The sequence below is a fragment of the Misgurnus anguillicaudatus genome, chromosome 10 (assembly GCF_027580225.2).
Source record: "Misgurnus anguillicaudatus chromosome 10, ASM2758022v2, whole genome shotgun sequence".
Classification (NCBI taxonomy): Eukaryota; Metazoa; Chordata; class Actinopteri; order Cypriniformes; family Cobitidae; genus Misgurnus; species Misgurnus anguillicaudatus.
Genome location: NC_073346.2, coordinates 25097431 through 25122083, shown reverse-complemented (window position 1 = coordinate 25122083; position 24653 = coordinate 25097431). Strand labels below are relative to the sequence as shown.

Sequence of the window (24653 nt, the reverse complement as noted above, 5' to 3'; positions counted from 1 at the left end):
TCAAGAATTTCAGATCTGTTCATTTATATCAGACATAAAAAACTTAGTCAGATATCCAATAATTAAAACCAAATGGGATAAGGCTTGGCTGGTTAGCATGGTGCAGTAAACCCCGATATGGTATAGATTCTGCAAAACATCATTCTGTTTCCAAAATGCTTATTTATCCATTGAAAGCTATTTAAAAATAGGCATGTATTCTCTCATCATTCTCACCATTTTGATACATTGTGACATGCATCATTTCCAAAGCTGTTTTCAATTCTATCTGATAAAAATTCAACCACACTCATCATTTCTCGTTAGTTAACAGCTGAAGTCTATATCTGCTGTACGACAGTAACAATAAATCTTTTTAAATCATAACAAACCTTCTGTTCTGATGTTCTTCAGACCTGGTATATCTAGATGGAATAGCTGCAGACTGGAACCATTAAAGCAGTTTCTCTGTCTGAAATGAATAAAGAATAATTTTAAATAATGTAAAACCAAGCCATTTTAATTTCCCCGAAGCACATTTCTGCAAAGAGCTCTTGTTATTTCCTAAAATAACACAGTAAATCAGTAAATGTAATTCTATGTGATTTTTCTCACGCTGGGAAATTTTCTCAGACTATGTCATTACCTCAATGACCCCTCATTGGTATGTGGCAGCTCGCTGGTCGGCATGTGATTTATGAGTCGGTTTTGTCTAATTGCCTCATAAAGGTTTTGTTCCCCCCTCTGCCCATCTCAGCGGTGACCTACGGTACAAGAGACTGCTGGGCGGCTATTAAATAAATATTTATCCACAGGTTCCTCTGTGGCTATTCCCCCTCTAGATGTTCGCCTCGACCTGGGATGGAAAAGGCTGAAAGAAGTGAAGTGGGTAGTTTTTAATCAAGAAAGAAAGCAATAAGTGCAGCAGGACGTAACAAATACCCCCGTGCTGTGCTGTGGAGTGGGTGAGGTAAGAGTCGTACGGTAATGAAGTGAGACAGGGACATATATGGACAGGACAAATCACTTGGCTGTTCAGGCACGGTTCCTGTCTCACTTTATCAGGGCCCCTACTCTCCACGAAATACCCGCCAATCAATTACCCTTCACAGAGAAAGTCAATCAACCAACCCTGTCGGCTATTCCTGGCCAGACCTGCACTGAAGGTGAAAAGAAGTGTTGAAGGGTGTTGTGCTGCTCAGCTCAGGTCCAAATCAATTGCCAAATGTTATTGTGTACTACATCATTTTTTTGAAAAAATAACCTTTATCTTTGTTTATCTAAACATTTTACAATGTGAATTTACATAAAAATGCCCCTTAGCTGTCACTTGAGCAGTACCCTTTAAAAAGATCCTATGTACTATTTATGTACAGAGATGGAATTTTTGAATTCCTATCCTGTTCCAGTCTGGTTTATCCTGTTTTCGGCTAACCCTTTCGCCTATGAAGTCTAATTTGAGGTCACCTTGAAATCTTAAATGCTATGCTGAAGGCAAAGTTTTTCATCAAGATACTAATGATGATCACAGTTCTGCTAAAAACGTCACACCTCCGGCTTTCTGGCTTTTCCATCTGCTGTGCATCAGGAAAACAAACAGCGAAGATTCACATTAGACCCCCGCAGCTATAGCGTTTGTCGGGAGATGCTCCAATTTATTCTTCCAACGTTACAAGTGCTAATCTAATAATGACAGAAAATGACGCCTTACTGGTTGTCACAGTGGCTTGAACCCAGAAGATTTCAGCTTTTGTGAATGGAGTGCAAAAGCCTGAAACAAATCCCTATTACATGTCATTAGATGAGTAAAAACGGGAATCGTGGGGGAAGTGGGCGGGGGCCGAAAGCGAGTGGGTTGGGGTTAGTTTAAGATTAATATTCGGTCAGAGCATTTACAGATAATCTCACTAAGGCAAAATATCCCGAAACCCAGCTTCTTACAGATAATAGGTGAACTATTCAGGACTGAATTGAGAATGTCTTAAATTTTTTAATATGAAATTAATCTGAATTGACATACACTCACCTAAAGAATTATTAGGAACACCATACTAATACTGTGTTTGCCCCCCTTTCATCTTCAGAACTGCCTTAATTCTATGTGGCATTGATTCAACAAGGTGCTGAAGGCATTTTTTAGAAAGGTTGGCCCATGTTGATAGGATAGCATCTTGCAGTTGATGGATGCACATCCAGGGCACGAAGCTGCCGTTCCACCACATCCCAAAGATGCTCTATCGGGTTGAGATCTGGTGACTATGGGGGCCATTTTAGTACAGTGAACTCATTGTCATGTTCAAGAAACTAATTTGAAATAATTTGAGCTTTGTGACATTATCCTGCTGGAAGTAGCCATCGGAGGATTGGTACATGGTGGTCATAAAGGGATGGACATGGTCAGAAACAATGCTCAGGTAGGTCGTGGCATTTAAATGATGCTCAATTGGCACTAAGGGGCCTAAAGTGTGCCAAGAAAACATCCCCCACACCATTACACCACCAGCCTGCACAGTAGTAACAAGGCATGATGGATCCATGTTCTCGTTCTGTGTATGCCAAATTCTGACTCTACCATCTGAATGTCTCAACAGAAATCGAGACTAATAAGACCAGGCAACATTTTTCCAGTCTTCAACTGTCCATTTTTGGTGAGCTCGTGCAAATTGTAGCCTCTTTTTCCTATTTTGTAGTGGAGATGAGTGGTACCCGGTGGGGTCTTCTGCTGTTGTAGCCCATCCGCCTCAAGGTTGTGCGTGTTGTGGCTTCACAAATGCTTTGTTGCATACCTCGGTTGTAACGAGTGGTTATTTCAGTCAAAGTTCCTCTTCTATTAGCTTCAATCAGTAAGCCCATTCTCCTCTGACCTCAAGCATCAACAAGGCATTTTCGCCGCATACTGGATGTTTTCCCTTTTCACACCATTCTTTGTAAACCCTAGAAATGGTTGTGCGTGAAAATCCCAGTAACTGAGCAGATTGTGAAATACTCAGACTGGCCCGTCTGGCACCAACAACCATGCCACGCTCAAAATTGCTTAAATCACCTTTCTTTCCCATTCTGACATTCAGTTTGGAGTTCAGGAGATTGTCTTGACCAGGACCACACCCCTTAATGCATTGAAGCAACTGCCATGTGATTACATAATTGCATCAATGAGAAATTGTACAGGTGTTCCTAATAATCCTTTAGGTAAGTGTATAAAATGCACAACAACATACAGTATAAATATCACATAATTTGATTATAGTAACAAATTATAGGATTGACACTAATAAAAAACTTTTATTATAACAAATATATTAAAAATGAAAAAAAATAAACATAACCTGATAATGTAATTAATTCCTAATGTATATATAACATCGAATATGTTTTAATATTATGATCTAATATCATTATCCCAGCTACATATCAGAATGCATCTCTTAAGACCCCCTTATTTCCTGTCCCAGTGCACACAGGCGCCCCCTGTAGGAGCACAATCACTCTACCAACATCAGCCTTCAGCTGCACCCAGCCATTGTGTGCTGCAGACACATCTGTTGTTGACAAGTCCTCCTCACCTACTGAATGTGTGCCCAAAACACACACACACATCCGTTCCTGCTCTCTCTCCCGGCCTGTCTCTTTCCATACACTTCTATTGTCTTTGTTTTTGTCTGTCTGCGTGGGTGTGTGTGAGCCTCTCTCTCTCCCTCTCTCACTCTCTTTCTGTCAATCAGAGGAGTCTAAAGTCATGTGCTGTCTATCATGTGTCCGGGTCCCATTGAGCAAAATCTCCCCCCACCAATCCCTGTCAGCCAGACAACCTCCTGACCTCCAGGGAGGGTGAGAGAGTAGAAATGTGTTGAAAAAAAGTTTCTCCGGAGAAGCCGGAGAAGGGGGGCAGTTTTTGGGCCAGTGATTTGTCAATGACTCTAGAAAGTAACTCAGAGATTGTTGCTGTTGTTTCACAATCGGTGAAGGGTTTTGTTCGTGTCTGCCAACACGGCCGAGTTGAAAGACAAACAAGCGTGATGGATGTTTCTTTTTCAGGAGGAGAGTTCCTGCCAGCGTTTTCGCTCTCGGCATCCTTATTGCGTTTGGCACGAGCCCGGGGGGAGGGCCAAAAACGTCTGCTGTACATTTAACATTTCGCACAGGTCCGCCGATCTGGCACCCACCTCGGATTGACTAATGTCATTACCCAAAGTCGCTGATCTAAGGAGTCTAATTTGAGGCTCAAATGACCTGAGACAAAGTCGAGGGGATTGGTAATGATCTGTACAATGACTGTCGGTGAATGTTGAATTTGATTAGGTTTCTGATTTTGCGATTAACATTAATCAGGAAAAATCAGAGGTTGTTGGTTTGGTCTAATTGGACACTCAAAAGGGGTTTGATTAACTTCCCTCCTTTACACTCAACAAAAGATTAAATAAATATTACACGTTAATGGATTTTGGTGAAAATACCAAGTCGCCTCTGATAACTTCATTTTTCACTCGATCTATTCAGTTAACCCCAGTGTGATTATAATAATCACTTTTGTCACTTTTAGTTTCCTGCAATTCTTTTGGTTTTCAGTCATAAAAAAAGATTATTCACCACTTGACATTCTCATTTATATCAATACGTGTACACCCACCCAACAACGTGAGACAGAAATGTGACATATTACCGGCATTCAGGCCTCTTCACGGCATAAAGCAAACAGTGAAAATGTCACTCACAAAAGTAACCTTTCATTAAATCAATAAAGCAACCCATCTATTTGCGAATTGTTGCAGAATTGGATGACTGCTTTTATACAGTAGATTTTGAAGTGAGTGAAACACCACACAGAAACTTTGCTTTCAAGACGTTGTGGATTAATAGCTAGTTTATTCAATCGTCTCACACTTCTGATGTGAGCAGAAAATGAGCAGAAAGCGTCAGAAGCCATCAGTCCATGTTTTTATTTAAATGCGTTCGGTCTCTTTTGCATTATGGGTAATGGTGAAAGAAGAAGAGCCGTAGATTAGCTTCATGCTCCATTGGAAACAAACTCTGTCTTATCGAGGACCGGCCATTTTTCATCTGCACTTTCGATTTGTTCATCTTTTCAAGCAATAACACCTGATGCAAATGAGAAACTAAAAAACTCTGTTCAGCAAATTTCATAAATTGTACTTTCGGCAGAGCCGCTTGTCCTGATCTGAGAGCAGCTTTGGGTTAGATTACTCAAACAGGCTGTTATATTATGTCAGTTGACAGCAGAATATATTAGCGTCTCAGGTCCCACGCAAGTTTTCAATGTTTCAGACATTATTCTTCGTAAACAATGGGACATTGAGTTCACTGACAGCTGTATAATTTTATAAAATCAATGTTTACAGCATGCCACAACATATGCAGGGTATTCTATGAAGGGAAAAATAATAACTGCAACCCTTGCACTGCAATTATGATCCTATATGTTACTTTAGATTCAAAACAAAGTGTGAAGATTTCTCTGTATGACAGCCTTGCTACAGAAGTTAAATAAAGTCATTTTCTTGCTTTCGCACTACATAGCAATGTCACCCTTGACACAGAAGAGGTCAAACATTTCTTGATCACCTGGTTTTTACGGTTTTGTAATATCGTGAGCAAACAACTATTTTCAAAATGTTCAAAACATGGAGCAACACAACATCACGATTAGCACAACATACACTTTTGGTGCACTAAAGTGTCAACACTGCAATAACAAGACTGCTGCCCATGACTATGAATATACATTGGTGGTAAGACTAAAAAACTAGAAAAGAAAGTGATTGACAACATTTTAAGACCCAAGTCAAACCCCACTCTTGATACATAGCTTGAAGTAATCTCCATATGTGACCCTGAATCACAAAACTAGTTAAGGTCAATGTTTTGAAATAGAAATTTATACAACATCTGAAGGCTGGAAAAAAGTTTTTGTTAGGATTTGGGTGAGGTACAACTATTTGAAAATCTGTGGGTTCAAAAACTATTTTGAAAATCACCTTAAAAGTTGTCAAAATAGTTGTCAAAAAGTCCTTGGCAGTTGGCGCTGATGGTGTAGAGCAGTGGTTTTCAAACTGGGGGCCGCGAGATGGTGCCAGGGGGCACCAATTTTATGAAATACATTAATTTATCATGAATTCTGTGTAATTAAACCTAAAAAAAATAGGCTACTAACCAAAAGCACTACTTTTTTGTATAATTTAATGTTTTTTTGTCACAAATTTTCTTTGGGGGGCCGCGAATGAATGCACCATACATAAGGGGGGCCGCACGCTGAAAAGGTTTAGAGGGCAGTGCTTCGACATATTGTGCATACGCACTTTCGGCAACCCGAGTTCGGGTCCTTTGCCGAACTCGTACCCCTCTCTCCACCCTATGCTTTCATGTCCTCTCCTATCATATCTAATAAAGGCAAATATGGCTGAATAACATAACTTTTAAAAAGTCCTTAGCAACACTTAATACTAATAATAAATACATTTTTGATATATTTATCCCTTTAACTGGCGCATTTTTCTGGTCTAGAAACCTAATTTTGGTCTTGTTTTAAAGAAGACACTTTAATGTTTTTTAAGGAAGTGTCTGGAGGTGAAAATATAATTTTTTTTATAGCAGTTTACATTTATTTTTTATTGTACTTTAATTTTGACCCATACAATGTATTGTTGGCTATTCAGGGTTTCCACACCTTAGCGAACTTCAAATTCAAGGACCTTTCAAGGACTTTCCAGGTCAAATTCCCTCAAATTCAAAGACTAAATGTGGGGACACATTTCAAGTGAGAGCAAGGTTACATTGTGTTACCTTTAAAGATACATTGTTACAGTTCCCTTATGAGGTGACACTTTGGGGACCCCTCCTAGGGTAAGTGCGTCTGAATATGTATATCAAATTCAACCAATGGTGAGGCTTAACAACAAAGACAGAGTGATGCAGGAGCCAGGAAGTATATTGCTATCTGAAATATTGCCAAAGACGGCGTTACAGGGATGCAGGAAGTATGGCAAGGGAGACGGAGCGTCTTGTTCCCTTCTCAGGGAACAACAGTACATACGTAACCCGAGACGTTTTCATTTGTCTATTATGCAAAAAAAGCATTTTGGTATGAATCAACATTCCCATACATAAGATATAAGCATTTTAAGCGGTTTAACAGTATAGCACGTGTGCTTAAAAAGTCTAGAACTTTTATGATATTATCCTACACAACACAGGGAATAATATGGATTTTTTCCCAGAAAACTTCTTGCATAAAATAGTTTCAAGCACTTTCAATGACCTGTATCTATGTATGTATATTTTTTACAATTTCCCAGGACTTTGAATTTTTTCCCCCAGATTCACAAACTTTCAAGGATTTCAAGGACCCGTGGGAACCCTGGCTATGGCTATAAATATACCCGTGCTACCTATGATTGGTTTTGTGGTCCAGGGTCACATGTATGAAATGATTGGCTGAGTCTTTGGCCTGAAAATAATGAAAGATCAGTCCCTTTTGTTGATCCACAAGGATAACAGGATAGTACATTGGTAAATCCAGGCTATGGATGGAATTCGGAACACACTTTCAAGATGGAAAGATTTGTAAGATGTGTTTTGATGATCTATAAAGATAAAGTATGTGCACTCTAAAAATGGCAGGTATATTTTTGACCCATAATGGGTAAATATTGGACAGAACACACACCAATGCTGGGTTGTTTTCCAGCATGGGGTCATTTCGATGTGTTCTGTCCAATATTTACCCATTATGGGTTAAAAAAATAACTCAGCAATTTTTGTGTGTGGCTTTTGTTAATCTGTTATAATGACACTGGTGTGTGAAACTCAATTATGTGTCAAATACTAGTATAAATGTAATGTAATGAATAAAGTGGTGAAAATCAGTTATAATTGTACAGCTTAGATGCACACTAATATTCAAATTTCAAGAAAACATCTTTAGGAAAAAAAATGTATAAGAAAACTGTACAGTGTGGACAAAATAACCAGATTTTGCATATCAGAAATACAGTAGCCATTTTGTTTTTGTTGTACTGCCTTTACAAGATCAATTAATTTTTATAAAAATATATAGCTTAGTTTTAATGAAAAGTTTCAAGAACCAAAATGAATAACAAAAAATGATACCAGACACAAAGACTCCATATGCCCATAAAGTGTTTTTCAAAATGAAACACTGAAGCACAGTAATGATTTTTGACATGTGAATGTCAGACCCCGGGGGCGGACCCGAATATACTACTGGGCCACACCCCTCTTAACTCTTCCACCTCGAGGAGTTTCCCAAGACCACCCCAATGACCAGACAGACGAGTATACTATAATTAAAACAAACTTTATTAAATATTTAAAAGGGAAAAGGGGGAAGGGAAAAAGGGAACTTTAAAACTAATGGCTCTTCTTTGCCTCCAGGGCCACTTGGGGAAAAGACTGGGGGCCGGGGCTCTGACTCCACAACCCGTGGCGCGCTCCGCTTCTCCTGGAGGCAGAATCGAACACAGACAGACCAGGGCACACCCTCCACTGATGTCCACAGCCCTGGGGGATCCTCGTTCCCACACAGGGCCTCACTGGTTCAGGTAGGTAGTTGCTGCAAGCATAGAACAGATTAGTCCACAGGTTGCGTTACTCACAGTGCCGGGGGATCCTCGTTCCCACACAGAACTCCACTAGTTCAGGTAGGTGGTTGCTATAAGCACAGAACAGGTTATTACACAGGCTGCGTTACTCACAGTGCCGGGGGATCCTCGTTCCCACACGGAGCTCCACTGGTTCAGGTAGGTTGTTGCTATAAGCACAGAACAGATTATTCCACAGGTTGTGTTACTCACAGTGCCGGGGGATCCTCGTTCCCACACGGAGCTCCACTGGTTCAGGTAAGTTGTTGCTATAGCACAGAACAGATTATTCCACAGGTTGGGTTACTCACAGCGCCGGGGGATCCTCGTTCCCACACGGAGCTCCACTGGTTCAGGTAGGTTGTTGCTATAAGCACAGAACAGGTTATTGCACAGGCTGCGTTACTCACAGTGCCGGGGGATCCTCGTTCCCACACGGAGCTCCACTGGTTCGGGTAGGTTGTAGCTATAAGCACAGAACAGGTTATTGCACAGGCTGCGTTACTCACAGTGCCGGGGGATCCTCGTTCCCACACGGAGCTCCACTGATTCAGGTAGGTTGCTGCTATAAGCACAGAACAGGTTATTGCACAAGCTGCGTTACTCACAGTGCCGGGGGATCCTCGTTCCCACACGGAGCTCCACTGGTTCAGGTAGGTTGCTGCTATAAGCACAGAACAGATTATTCCACAGGTTGGGTTACTCACAGCGCCGGGGGATCCTCGTTCCCACACGGAGCTCCACTGGTTCAGGTAGGTTGTTGCTATAAGCACAGAACAGGTTATTGCACAGGCTGCGTTACTCACAGTGCCGGGGGATCCTCGTTCCCACACGGAGCTCCACTGGTTCAGGTAGGTTGCTGCTATAAGCACAGAACAGGTTATTGCACAGGCTGCGTTACTCACAGTGCCGGGGGATCCTCGTTCCCACACGGAGCTTCACTGGTTCAGGTAGGTAGTAGGCGAAGCTCTCGTGGTCACGCCCCGGGCGCAAAGCTTGATTTTCTCTCTCTCTCTATAGGATTCAGGCCGCAACAGATGTCACCATCTCGCGTCTCGTCGGAGGCTGGGCAGTTCGAACGCTATAAGCACAGCATACGCACAGCAAGTCAAGCGTAAACACCATCAATCAGTGAAACTCACCCACAGCACTCTTATACCACGTCACGTGAATTCTTTAAATCGTCCTTGCCACCTGACCACGACGACCTCGAGAGATCGGTTGGGCAACAGCTGGATCCCAAGGGAGGGAGAGATGTGTGGTATTCACAAGCCCAGCGTGTCGGTTATCCCTTCCCTGGCTCACCTGCACTTCCTCTTTCCCACAGGGCCACTGGTTTACTGGCGGCCGGTGTTTCGTCCACGCTTCTGGTCAACCACGGCTCACCCACGCTCTCCTCTCCAGTGGGGCCAGGGACCTCACGAAACACAAGAACACACACCAGGGTAATCTTTCAAACAAGACATTTGCAGAGAAGTATCACAGCGGCTACTCACGCTTAGTTGCCAATAACCTCTGTTCACGGTGCTCTCGACGGCTCTGTGTCCACTCTTCCTTACATAAACTCCACGATACCCCTACGTTCGCTGACTGCCTCTCACTCTCTTCCCCAGGAGAGCGATCCGACCAGCGTGATCCGTCTGCAAAGCAGCAACACAACGTACACAACGTATGCCAACGACACCCTGTTTAATGTCTGCAAAGGTGTCTTTATACCCTGACTCTTCTCCTCGTTAGCCTATTAGCAACCGCTGTATTAATTTGCCCCACCTGAGCGTGATCAGGCTTAATTTTGCCTTTGGGGAAACCCCGGAAATGAAGTGTGGAAGCCGGATTCCGCCCGTCGTCCCAATAAAATGTGGAAGCCGGGTTCCGCCCGTCGTTCAAATATACGTCACCTGTGACATCCTCCCCCGCCGAAATGGTTCTAGTCCCTAGAACCGCTTCCAGTAACCCACTCTCCATACCGGATGGGCGGCCGCCCCCGGGTCTCACGCTGGGGGCGCTGTGGTAGGGGCCCTGGGGCTTCTTCGGCAGGTAAGTCATCCAGCTCTCCTGGAGCCTCTGGGGCTCCTTCAGCAGGTAAGTTATCCGGCTCTCCTGGAGCCTCTGGGGCTACATCGTTCACTGGACCCACTACGACAGGTAAGTTCTCAGGCTCCCTTGGGGCCACTCGGGCCAGCCCCTCCGCCGGGCCTCTTGGAAAGATGACCCACCCTCCATACCAGGGGGTTACAGCCTCCGGCTCCTTAGGAGCCACCTCTGTAGCTAGTGGGGGATAATTTGGACAAGGGCGGATCATATTTCGATGGACCACCCGATCCGGCCCAGGCTTCCCTTCGGGCCGGATCGTGTAGACCGGCTGTCCCGGTCTCTGCTGCCGTTGCACAATGTACGGCCTCGCCTCCCACCGATCACTCAGCTTGCCTCCACCTAGACGCCGATTGTCCCGGACTAGTACCCTTTCTCCAGGGAGCAGGGGAGCATCCCGCGCCGTTTTATCATACAACCTCTTGTTCTTCTCCCCGGCTGCCTGGATCTTCTTATTGACCTGCTCGTAGGCAAAGTGGAGACGATGGTGGTGCCGTCCCACCCACTCGGTCATGTTCCCTTCTCTCTCACCTCCCGCTGCTCCCAATAGGAGATCTGTGGGCAAGCGGATGTGTCTTCCAAACATTAAGTACGTGGGGGCATACCCCGTTGTACTGTGCACACTGTTATTATAAGCTTGTAATAAATTCGGCAAAGCACTCACCCAATCATCCTGGCGTCTCTGGTCCAGAGTGCCCAGCAGACTCAACAGGGTCTGATTGAAGCGCTCACATCCTCCGTTTCCTTGGGGATGGTACGAGGTCGTATGGGTCTTTACACAACCGTACAGTTGGCATAGCTCTCGGATGATGCGGGACTCGAAGTTCGGGCCCTGATCTGAGTGCAGGAACTCAGGGCACCCAAATGGCTGGAACACTGCCCTCCATAATGCTGTGGCGGTGGTACTTGCTGTCTGGTCGAGGGTGGGAATAGCCCAGGCGTATTTGGTGAACAAGTCCGTCACCACTAAGATGTTCTGGTACCGGTCCTTGGGACGACTCAGGGTCAGATAGTCCATCGCCACAATATGGAGGGGGGCCTTTGCGAGGATTGGAACCATCGGTGCTCGGGGTTCCTGCCGGGGTTTAAACAGAGTACATCGGGGACATGCTTGAATGAACGTACTCACGGAAATCTCCATTCCTGGCCAATAGAAGTGTCGGCGTAGCAACGACATGGTGCGTTCCTGCCCCTGGTGTCCCATCTGGTCATGGTAGGCCTCTAACAGTGCCCGAACTTGGCTGGCCGGTACCACAATCTGGCTAACCTCCTCGTCGGTCCCCGGGTCCCGTATGGCCCTACACAATACACCTTCACGCAACTTCAATTTCTCCCATTGTCCCAGTATTTTTCGACCCACCTCTGTCTGGGCTTGTCTCTCGGCGGGGGTCGGTCGCCGGGCCTGCCGAAGCCACTCGCCCAGATTCCGTAGCTCTCGATCCTCCTGCTGTCTAGCCTTCCAACGCTGGGGGTCCCATCCCCAACTTACAGGTGCTGCCTCCCGTTGGCTCCCAGGTGCCTCCACTACGCCGACCATCAGTCCTTCCTCTCCTTGTTCTCCCTCAAATGGGGCCGGGCCCCTCGAATCGGCCCTAGCTGGCAACCGGGAGAGGGCGTCGGCGTTGGTGTGCTCCCGCCCCGGGCGGTACTGCAGCTGGTAGTTGTAATTGGCTAGCTGGGCCACCCATCGCTGCTCTACTGCTCCCAACCGGGCTGTCTGCAAATGTACCAGAGGGTTGTTATCGGTGACCACGGTTACCTTGGCTCCCCAGAGGTAATCCTTGAATTTCTCGCTCAAGGCCCACTTCAGCGCCAGCAGTTCGAGCTTGAAAGAACTGTAATTTGCATCGTTTCGTTCAGCGGGATGGAGGCTCCGGCTGGCATAGGCGATCACCCGTTCCACTCCATCTTGTTTCTGTGCAAGCACCGCTCCCAGGCCCAGATTACTGGCATCTGTATAGAGAAGGAAGGGTTGAGAGAAGTCAGCATACGCCAAAATCGGGGCTTGTAAAAGTTCTTGTTTCAGGACCCTAAAGGCCGTCTCACATCCTGGGGTCCATCCCACCGTGGGGGATCCTCGTCCCCTTGGTCGTCCCGTCCCGACCAGTAGCTGGTTCAAGGGTTTGGCGATCTTAGAGAACCCTTTAATAAATCGTCGGTAGTAGCCGACAAAGCCTAAGAATGATCTCACTTGCCTTACAGTCCTGGGGACCTCCCAGTCCCGAACTGCCGATACCTTCCCGGGATCAACGGCCACACCAGCTGCGCTCACCACGTGTCCCAGGAACTGCACCTTACGGCGCAGCAGATGGCACTTCTCCGGTTGCAACTTTAACCCATACCTCTCCATCTCTCGGAATACCTTTTCCAGGTGCTGCAAATGAGTCTCGAAGTCTGGGGAATACACAATCACGTCATCAAGGTATACCAGCACAGATTCTAATAACTGACCTCCCAAACATCGTTGCATCAGTCTCTGGAAGGTGGCGGGGGCGTTGCAAAGACCGAAGGGCATCCGGTCCCACTCAAAAAGACCAAATGGCGTAGTAAATGCGGTCTTCTCTCGGTCCCGTTCCTCAACCGGTACCTGCCAGTACCCGCTGGCCAAATCCAAGGTGGAATACCAGGCCGACTTGGTCAAACTTGTCAGGGAGTCCTCAATACGAGGTAAGGGAAAGGCATCTTTCTTGGTCAAGCTGTTCAACTTCCTATAGTCCACACAGAACCTCCAGGCCCCGGTCTTCTTCTGGACAAGCACTATCGGTGCCGCCCATGGGCTACTACTCTCTCTCACGATCCCCTGCTCCAACATACCTTGTAAAAGGGTCCTCACTTCAGTATATAGGGTGGGGGGTATTGGTCGGTACCGCTCCCGACTTGGTGCAGCTTCTCCCGTAGGGATACTATGTCGTATTACCGTCGTGCAACCATAGTCTTCATCGTGGGTGGCAAACACGTGTTGCCATTTCTTCAGTAGCTTCTGTAGCTCTTCCACTTGTTCCTGCTCCAGGTCCTCTCCTCGTAAGGAGTCCCCTGTCAAGTGGGCCGGTACCTTGTTCTCCCTCGTCCTAGATGCTCCTACGGTTTGCGTTAGTGCTACCTCAACTACTGCAGGGTGCACTCGCCGGAAACTCACATCTTCCTTGTCCCGCACCTGATGTCCCTCGACCGACGTCACCGTCACCAGCCGCTGGTGCTTGTGTAAGTGTATTGGGTAGGGATTTTCATTGCAGACCTTCACTGGCACTCGGCCTCGTCGTACTACCGTCAGTCCTCGGGCCACCCTCACCTGTGTGCAGTCTTCATGCGGTTCCACCAACACCCAGCTCTCAGAGCCTCGACGCTGTTGTGGCACCCTGGCCCACACTATGGCTTCACTTTCTGCTGGCACCGACAATGCGAATCGACATGCTACTCGACCAACCTCTTCTCGGCCATCTTGGTTCTTAGCCAGCTGCACTCGCCTGCAGTCGGCCACTACTCGTTCCCAGCCTGGCCGCTCGGCCCTCGGTATTGTCTGAACGGGCCTAGCCCGAAATAGCTCCTCCCAACACTCCGAGAGGACATTCATACCCAGGAGGGCTCGATGCCGGCCAAGGCAATGGTCCTGTACAATGATGACCCCCTTCTGCGGGACTCGTACCCCATACAGTTCAAAGTCGGTAAGTCGATAGCCGATGTAGGGGATCTCTAAGCCGTTCGCCCCCTTCAGGGTAAGCCAGGGCGCTTCAACCTTGTGTGCGGGGTGGGCTCCAAATAATTCATGGGACAAGCTTTCTGAAAACAAAGTCACTTGAGAACCAGTGTCGACGAGACAGCGCACCGTGGTGCCACATACCTGGGCCTCTACTATTGGGCTAAGCCCAACCATCCCGTCCTTGGGTTCCATTCTTCTATGGGGGTCACTTTGGGGGGCGCCGACCACATGACCCACTGTGGCCGGTCGTCTTAAAAACCCCCCTCGGAGGCTCTTCGTGGTCCGCACTGCCTACTCACATGCCCGGCGGTCCCACACCGATTACAAATGGGCCTCCCTTGCTCGTCCCACTCAAACCTAGGGCGACTCGCCTGCCAGGGCCGCCTCATCCCATCCCGGCCTCGCTCAGAGTACGTCCGTTCTCGGGGGGCGGGCCCTTCTTCTCTCCTTCCCGGCCCTAGGCGCAGTTCCCCTACCAGGGCCTTGGTTAGCTCGGCCATCTGATCTCGCACGTCCTTTAAGAGCTCCATCTTCAACGTTTGTTTCCAGTCTGATACCTCCGAGGCTGCCGCCGGGCCACTCACTGCTGCACATACGGGGGCCTCCTTGGCTTCCGCTTGGTCGCCTTCCAAGGCCACGGCCTCCTTTTTCAGGTCCTCAAACGTGAGCTCAGGGTCTCGTCTAAACTGCACTCGGAGATTTTGTCGTAGGGGGCCCTCTCGTAGCCCTAACAGGAACTGGTCCCTTAACAGGGTCTCCTCATCTCCAATCCCATGATCTCGTCGTCGCTGTAGGCGTGTATACTGCTCACGCAGCTTCAGGGCGAAGGCTCGAATGGACTGGTGGGGGCCCTGCTTACAATTAAAGAACTGCGCCCTCAGGACGGCCACAGGGGTGGTGTCACCATACTGCTCAGTGAGGAAGTGGAAGATGGTCTGGGCGGTGACTCGAACGGCTTCGGGGGCGGCCTGTACTTCTCGCCGGGCCTCTCCTCCTAGTGAGTTTAATACAAACTGCTGTTGTTGGCTGGCGCTCAGCCCTTGAAGGCCGGCCAGATACTCGATTTGAGCTCTCCACTCCGTCAAATGAACCTCGGACTCGACCCCAGTATACTTCTGCACCCAGGGGTTTCCCAGGAATACGGGCATGACACGGGGTGGTGTTTCCGGCCTTTCCGGCACAACACGAGGTGGGGTTTCTGGCCTTTCGGGCACAACACGGGGCGGGGCTTCGGGCAACTCGTCGTCGGCCATTGGAGGACCTTGGTCGCTCAACTCGAGGTGGAAACCCTGCCGACTACGCCAAATCTGTCAGACCCCGGGGGCGGACCCGAATATACTACTGGGCCACACCCCTCTTAACTCTTCCACCTCGAGGAGTTTCCCAAGACCACCCCAATGACCAGACAGACGAGTATACTATAATTAAAACAAACTTTATTAAATATTTAAAAGGGAAAAGGGGGAAGGGAAAAAGGGAACTTTAAAACTAATGGCTCTTCTTTGCCTCCAGGGCCACTTGGGGAAAAGACTGGGGGCCGGGGCTCTGACTCCACAACCCGTGGCGCGCTCCGCTTCTCCTGGAGGCAGAATCGAACACAGACAGACCAGGGCACACCCTCCACTGATGTCCACAGCCCTGGGGGATCCTCGTTCCCACACAGGGCCTCACTGGTTCAGGTAGGTAGTTGCTGCAAGCATAGAACAGATTAGTCCACAGGTTGCGTTACTCACAGTGCCGGGGGATCCTCGTTCCCACACGGAACTCCACTAGTTCAGGTAGGTGGTTGCTATAAGCACAGAACAGGTTATTACACAGGCTGCGTTACTCACAGTGCCGGGGGATCCTCGTTCCCACACGGAGCTCCACTGGTTCAGGTAGGTTGTTGCTATAAGCACAGAACAGATTATTCCACAGGTTGTGTTACTCACAGTGCCGGGGGATCCTCGTTCCCACACGGAGCTCCACTGGTTCAGGTAAGTTGTTGCTATAGCACAGAACAGATTATTCCACAGGTTGGGTTACTCACAGCGCCGGGGGATCCTCGTTCCCACACGGAGCTCCACTGGTTCAGGTAGGTTGTTGCTATAAGCACAGAACAGGTTATTGCACAGGCTGCGTTACTCACAGTGCCGGGGGATCCTCGTTCCCACACGGAGCTCCACTGGTTCGGGTAGGTTGTAGCTATAAGCACAGAACAGGTTATTGCACAGGCTGCGTTACTCACAGTGCCGGGGGATCCTCGTTCCCACACGGAGCTCCACTGATTCAGGTAGGTTGCTGCTATAAGCACAGAACAGGTTATTGCACAAGCTGCGTTACTCACAGTGCCGGGGGATCCTCGTTCCCACACGGAGCTCCACTGGGTCAGGTAGGTTGCTGCTATAAGCACAGAACAGATTATTCCACAGGTTGGGTTACTCACAGCGCCGGGGGATCCTCGTTCCCACACGGAGCTCCACTGGTTCAGGTAGGTTGTTGCTATAAGCACAGAACAGGTTATTGCACAGGCTGCGTTACTCACAGAGCCGGGGGATCCTCGTTCCCACACGGAGCTCCACTGGTTCAGGTAGGTTGGTGCTATAAGCACAGAACAGGTTATTGCACAGGCTGCGTTACTCACAGTGCCGGGGGATCCTCGTTCCCACACGGAGCTTCACTGGTTCAGGTAGGTAGTAGGCGAAGCTCTCGTGGTCACGCCCCGGGCGCAAAGCTTGATTTTCTCTCTCTCTCTATAGGATTCAGGCCGCAACAGATGTCACCATCTCGCGTCTCGTCGGAGGCTGGGCAGTTCGAACGCTATAAGCACAGCATACGCACAGCAAGTCAAGCGTAAACACCATCAATCAGTGAAACTCACCCACAGCACTCTTATACCACGTCACGTGAATTCTTTAAATCGTCCTTGCCACCTGACCACGACGACCTCGAGAGATCGGTTGGGCAACAGCTGGATCCCAAGGGAGGGAGAGATGTGTGGTATTCACAAGCCCAGCGTGTCGGTTATCCCTTCCCTGGCTCACCTGCACTTCCTCTTTCCCACAGGGCCACTGGTTTACTGGCGGCCGGTGTTTCGTCCACGCTTCTGGTCAACCACGGCTCACCCACGCTCTCCTCTCCAGTGGGGCCAGGGACCTCACGAAACACAAGAACACACACCAGGGTAATCTTTCAAACAAGACATTTGCAGAGAAGTATCACAGCGGCTACTCACGCTTAGTTGCCAATAACCTCTGTTCACGGTGCTCTCGACGGCTCTGTGTCCACTCTTCCTTACATAAACTCCACGATACCCCTACGTTCGCTGACTGCCTCTCACTCTCTTCCCCAGGAGAGCGATCCGACCAGCGTGATCCGTCTGCAAAGCAGCAACACAACGTACACAACGTATGCCAACGACACCCTGTTTAATGTCTGCAAAGGTGTCTTTATACCCTGACTCTTCTCCTCGTTAGCCTATTAGCAACCGCTGTATTAATTTGCCCCACCTGAGCGTGATCAGGCTTAATTTTGCCTTTGGGGAAACCCCGGAAATGAAGTGTGGAAGCCGGATTCCGCCCGTCGTCCCAATAAAATGTGGAAGCCGGGTTCCGCCCGTCGTTCAAATATACGTCACCTGTGACATGAACTCTCCAGCAGTCTTTATTAACCGCCCTGCCATCCAAACATCACGCATCACATTATGCATTAAACAATGCCGCTCTCTCTTCCGCTCTCAAGTAGATTTACATTAATTTATTATGAGCTCTAATAAGCTTCTTAATAGTGAAAATAAAATTACCATTCCAAAGACTAGCTAGTTAAATGCCTAAACTAATGGGACAAATTGAACGAAATGAATCGTAAAAAAGTGTATTCTAATTAAAAGATAGGCTTGTGGCAGTGAGTATGGAGAGTGCAACAGCATCACCGTGCTTCACTCCATACGAACCGACGTGAGGATAAACTGTGAGATGAGAGCCATGAGAGATGGAACCGGAGGAGGGAAATAAAGGAAAGATGTAATATGAAGAGACATACAGCTTTGACGGTAGTGATAGGGAGAAGTGCAGTACGTGTGCGGTTGTGTGTATAAAGTGATACATGATTTGACTGCAGTGTTTTGTCAGCTTAAAGCATTGCTCATTCTGTTTAAGATAAAACAAAAGGATCATCTGTCAGGGATAGATTGTTAATGACTGCCACCCATAATACTCGTTTAAATACCCTGAAAATTTAAGAAAACCCTGATCAAATAGGTGCCAACATTGTGTAGCATTTAAAATGCTAACTTATATTAAAGGAATAGTCTACTCATTTTCAATATTAAAATATGTTATTACCTTAACTAAGAACTGTTGATACATCCCTCTATCATCTGTGTGCGTGCACGTAAGCGCTGGAGCGCGCTGCGACGCTTCGATAGCATTTAGCTTAGCCCCATTCATTCAATGGTACCATTTATATATTGTTAGAAGTGACCAAACACATCAACGTTTTTCCTATTTAAGACGAGTAGTTATACGAGCAAGTTTATAAACGTAGCGCTTTTCTAAGCGGATTTAAAAGAGGAACTATATTTTATGGCGTAATAGCACTTTTGGGAGTACTTCGACTCGGCGCAGTAACACCCTCCCTCTCCCATTATGAGAGTGAGAAGGGGAGCGGACTTTTCAGGCGAGTCGAAGTACTCCCAAAAGTGCTATTACGCCATAAAATATAGTTCCTCTTTTAAATACGCTTAGAAAAGCGCTACGTTTTATTTTGTACCACCAAACTTGCTCGTATAACTACACGTCTTAAATAGGAAAAACGTTGATGTGTTTGGTCACTTCTAACTTTATCTCTAAATGGTACCATTGAATGAATGGGGCTAAGCTAAATGCTATCGAAGCGTCGCAGCGCGCTCCAGCGCTTACGTGCACGCACACAGATGATAGAGGGATGTATCAACAGTTCTTAGTTAAGGTAATAACATATTTTAATATTGAAAATGAGTAGACTATTCCTTTAAAGAAGCCAATCTAATATAAAAATATGTAATAAATAAATATTAAAATGGAGGCTAATAAAATATGCTTTTGGCAGGCAACTCACAGACTCTGTGCGGGTAACCGGGTGCCCGCGGGCACCATGTGGGAGACCATTTATATAGAACATACATTATATGTGACCCTGTACATAAAATCTAGGCTAATGGCTCAATCTAACTACGAGATTAGGGGCATAAAAGTTTGATTTCATTCATTGATTTCACATTTACTTCCATTTGTGACATGACCTCACTCAATCAGTACTTAAGAAATCAATGTTATATTCACATATATAGGTTATAAATGACAAAAAATGACTTTAGCTGGGTTTTTACAGGCTACATACATCTGTGAACAACTTATTATCAACTTGAATATTTCATATGACTATATAAATTAGAAAGCATAAGCAAAAAAACTTCATGAAGCTTCACTTCACATACGCACATCATCTATCATCATCATGTATGCAAATGTGAAACATTTATGAATCTCCTTAAGTAAAAAAAAATACAAATACCATACAGATACAGATATAGGCCTCTTTCCAAAGACTTTTTTGGCAGTAACTGTGGCTGGCCAAGATTAATGTTTGTTTGTGATTTTTATTCTTTGATGAACAGATGATAATCATCACAATTGTTTATTTGATACTTTTGATTCATCTGTTGGTTTTGCACATGCCATTGACGGCTTGATGTTTGACAAAATACATTAAATATTTGAATATGTTTTATTTACAACCTCTGAAAAAGGATGTTATTGTGACACTCCCATTTGTTCCACATTGCCACAATCCATAAACCAGCCGAGAAGAAATAAACAGAAAATTGGATGGCTGTTTGATTGCACACAGAGCCGTAATACAGTTCTGTTCACCTTACAGGCGGCCTTTGCTCCAGCAGGACCTTTTACCGGAACACATGTCTGCTGATTTAACAAAAAATACTGCACAGCATCTCTTTCAAGGTCAAAAGTCAAGGGCGCCACCACCAGCCGCATATTGGAGACACTATAAAGAGAACACCAAGAAAAAGCGAGAACTGGCAAAAAAAAAAACATCAGTTTCCTGGAGACAAAGAAAGCGGGAGATTAAATGAGGTAAAAAGGAAATGCAAGGCAAAGATGCAAGCAGAATGACATCAGCAGGAGGGGTGTAATCATTACAGCGGGGGGACAGCATGGGTTTGGCTGCTGACACTCAGGTGTAAAATATGATGAGTACTGTGAGCATCATTTGAAGACAGTACTGGCACTGAATAAAACGCGTAAACATCCACCCACTGAAAGTGGTTATGAAACTGAGTACAAAACACACGCTTGCACGGTAAAACAGCACATTAGTTCTATTCATATCATGCACATGAATGTCCTGGAAATAAGCTTTCACTTGGGATATGCTCAATAATATATGTACAAGGGGAAAACCCTTGTTTCTTGTGATGTCTATCACTGTATTCAAAATGAAACACTGATATACGGCATACTGCTTACTTTACAGATCATACTATATGTCATACTGTTTTTAAAAGATACAGTAAAAAAGGGTAAATAAGAGGTTATATAACAACATTTTTATTATGTATAAAACTATTAAAGAGCACCTATTTCATTGCTAAAAACAATGATATTTTGTGTATGGTTTGTGGTTAAAAAACACATTATTTTCCACATACTAGGCTATACATTTTCAATGCTCCAGATTTCACTCTCTTCCTAAAACGCACAGATTCGAAAAGCTCTGTGTCCGTGATTGGCCAGCTAATCTGTACGTTGTAATTGGTCTGAATACCTCCTGATATCAGGCGGAAATGTGACGCTCCTTACCATGTTTGAAAGATTACAGGCTGTGAGCCCGAAGCGGGAGGAATTATGATATTGTCGGTCTTGTCTACATCACCAATCCCAGGAAGTAAACACTTGCCTACAATCTGTGTGTTTGTTGTAGTCCAAGATAAACCCCCATTCAGACAGCCAGCGACCAGCAGTAGCAGAGCGACGCGATCTCATTCATTTCAATGGAAACCAGGCGACTTCCGGCGGCACGAGCGAAAGTGACTGTTGGCGACCGTATGGGCGTGTCCAGCGACGCGAGAAAGTTTAGCAAAGTTTAACTTTATGCAAATGTCGAGCGAATTTCGGGAGCGACTACCAATGAGAAAGAGGTAGTGGAGTTCACGTCATCCTTCTCTCGTCAGTTATTGGCGTGAATGGTACTCATTTGTGTATGACAAGCAGATTTAGAAACGCCTCATTGAAAGGGACGAGCGACACACAGCGATAACATCGCTGGCTGTCTGAATGCGGCGTAAGAGATTTACGCTGGAGACGATAACTCGCGTCATGATTTACTTTGGGGTTTTTGTTCCTTTTGCATATCGTTAACATGTACTAATACACACCTACACACCAAAGGAAATGTAAAATTGTGAATTGGACCATTGGTGCTCTTTAAAAAAGCATTCTGTATTATTTTTTTAAACTGTTTACATCGGGTGTACGTTCAAATGCATTTTAAAATTAGGGGAAAGGGCAATTTGTATGAGAGAGAACCTCCTGATACTATTTAAAAGAATATATACATATGCACTTTAAATTCTGCTGGGTTATTTTTAACCCAATGCTGGGTAAATATTGGACAGAACACATGTTGGATTAAAGGGACATTCCACTTTTTTTGAAAAATGCTCATTTTCCAGCTCCCCTAGAGTTAAACATTTGATTCTTACTGTTTTGGAATCCATTCAGCTGATCTTCGGGTTTGGCGCAAGCACTTTTAGCATAGTTTAGCACAATCCATTGAATCTGATTAGACCATTAGCATTGGCAAAAAATAACCAGAGTTTCAAAGAGTTTCAATGTTTTTCCTATTTAAAACTCTTCTGTAGTTACATCGTGTACAAAGACCGACAGAAAATTAAAAGTTGCAATTTTCTAGGCAGATATGCTAGGAACTATACTCTCATTCTGGTGTAATAATCAAGGACTTTGCTGCTGTAACATGGCTGCAGCAGGCGTAGTGATATTACACACTGCCCGAAAATAGTCCCCTTGGTTACTTTCAATAGCAGGGGACTATTTTCGAGCACTGCGTAATTTTGCTGGGTTATTTCAACTCATGGTTTTGTTAACAACAACACAGCATATGTTACACATTAATAATATACAAATTTGGTATTCACACCAAAAATGCAGATTTCTTTCTCGGGTGTGAAATTAAACCTGCCATAAAATATGTTTTGTTGAATTGTTCCATTTATGCTAAATGGCTACATTTATTTTTCAGCAAATATCAAAAGTGATTGATATGACTGACATAATGTTTTGTTATTATGTATAACTGATTCATAATTCATGGTTCATTTTCACTGTACACTTGAAAACCTGCAAGTGCCTATTTTTCTCAACTCTTTCATTTCTTCTCAATTCATTACTCATTTTTATCACCCACTAATTTCTCTATGTGGATGTACCGCGTATCATATTTTCCACATGGTTTTCCCCAGGGGGTTTCATTATTGTTATCAAATTCTCTCAATGAGAATTCCTTCTCTCTTCTGCAGTTCTGATTCTCTGCTGTTCAGTCCAATGTATGACCTGTGAGTGATTTCAGAGTAGTTCTTAGTTTATGAAACAGCTTGATTAATATTCTTAATTTGATTTCAGATTTGGGGAAAATGAAAAAAAAATGTTCTGTATGTCTTACTAGAAGTCAAACTGTGCAGACACTAATAACAGGCCTGTTTTTTTAGGACTGGTCTGGATGAACAGAGAATGATGGTTCTCACCAGATGGTGGTAGATTTTTTAACTGGCACATTAGACATTTAATCATCTTTGGTCCATAGAATCATAAACCCAAAAGGACGAGGCTGTCCAGCATCCAAGGGGCACCTGATCTCACAGACTGACCACAGATAAGCCAAAGAAGTATGGAACAGACATCCAGGCTGAGCATGTCACTTTTGTTATAAAATGGATGCTTTAAGAAATGAATTGGCATTTTAGGTGCCATTTTTAAGAACTTGATGACTAATACACACATTTATACATTTATAATAAATATTTACTGCCAGATTTCCATCTGATGATTAATACTGCATGGTCTTTATCTGGTCTATAAATTTTATTGTCACTTCACCTTTTAATGCTTAATCCTGTTCTGTACACTGCATTCTAATACCGAATTTACTGATGAAGTATTTAAATGTGCATGGTGGACATGAGATGTCTCGTCTTCTGAAAAAAATTAACTAAGGAGATAAAGTCTCTTGTATGCACGGTGCAGAAAATCACAGAGCGTTTACTTATATGTGTTGCCAGATCTTGCACATAAAAACTGCAAACAAAAAAAATAACAACTGTTATACTTCTTTTCTGCTTTCCTGCCAGATTTTCTCCGTTCATCTTCCTCCGCACTCCATTTACCATGATCCTCCACGCCCCCTCAACTGTTCCTCGTCTGTAATCTTTCTCACCTGACAGCATTCATCATTACCTCCCTTTATATACTCGTCTGTTCCCCTGTGTTGGGTCGGTTCTTAGTCTTTTTTTCTAATTAAAGTTTATATATTTATTTATTACCTGAGTCTCTTGCCTTCTCCATCCGCAAGCACCCCTGACACCGACGTTAATCCAAGTGCTTTATCTCAAAAACCAAAATACTGGGAATGTCATATCCCACTTTAATTAAGCCAAAAACATCATATTCAGATTGTAGTTTGGGATTCAGAAGCAGTCTGATATAAAGAACTGTGCTCACTGTCTGTCTCACAATAGCACACTTGAACACGATTGTGTTACACATAATCATTTTCAACATTTGCCAGAATGATTCAGGAAATACAGTAAACCTAATGTTAATGATACATCCAAAATTCCTCCCAAAAATGTCACAGACCGTTTCTACCTGTGGGTCCTTCTCTGGTATTTTCCATTCCATTTCCTCAATTCATTTTCTCTGAATACATATCCATCTATAAGCCAGAGGGATAAATGAGAGGGAGAGCTAAATAACCATATTCAATTTCTCTCATACACTGATGAATGCAGCCAGCAGACGGATGAAGCCACTGCCAATATAAAAAAGCTCAATGACATCTTTCTGAATAAGTTCCCATGTCTCACCTGAATGAAACCATTGAGAAAAATCACAGACAGAATAACCATTAACAAGTCTATTAACCCAGAGAAACCTAATGTAGCTAAAAGGTGACACTTTAAATAAACTTTAAATGTTAAAGTAATTCAATAATATACT

General features: G+C 45.2%; 1 protein-coding gene across 2 annotated transcripts in view; it reads right to left on the bottom strand.

Moving 5' to 3' along the window:
* sema6cb (semaphorin 6Cb) overlaps window positions 1-24653 on the bottom strand; it is a 354388-nt gene that overhangs the window by 230197 nt on the left and 99538 nt on the right. The window contains exon 2 of one of the 2 annotated variants that reach the window (XM_073872208.1): window positions 372-451. The exons of the other annotated variant lie outside the window; for it this stretch is intronic. The gene's annotated coding sequence lies outside the window, so the exon portion shown is untranslated. The remainder of the gene's footprint in view (window positions 1-371; window positions 452-24653) is intronic. 2 annotated transcript variants of the gene reach the window in all.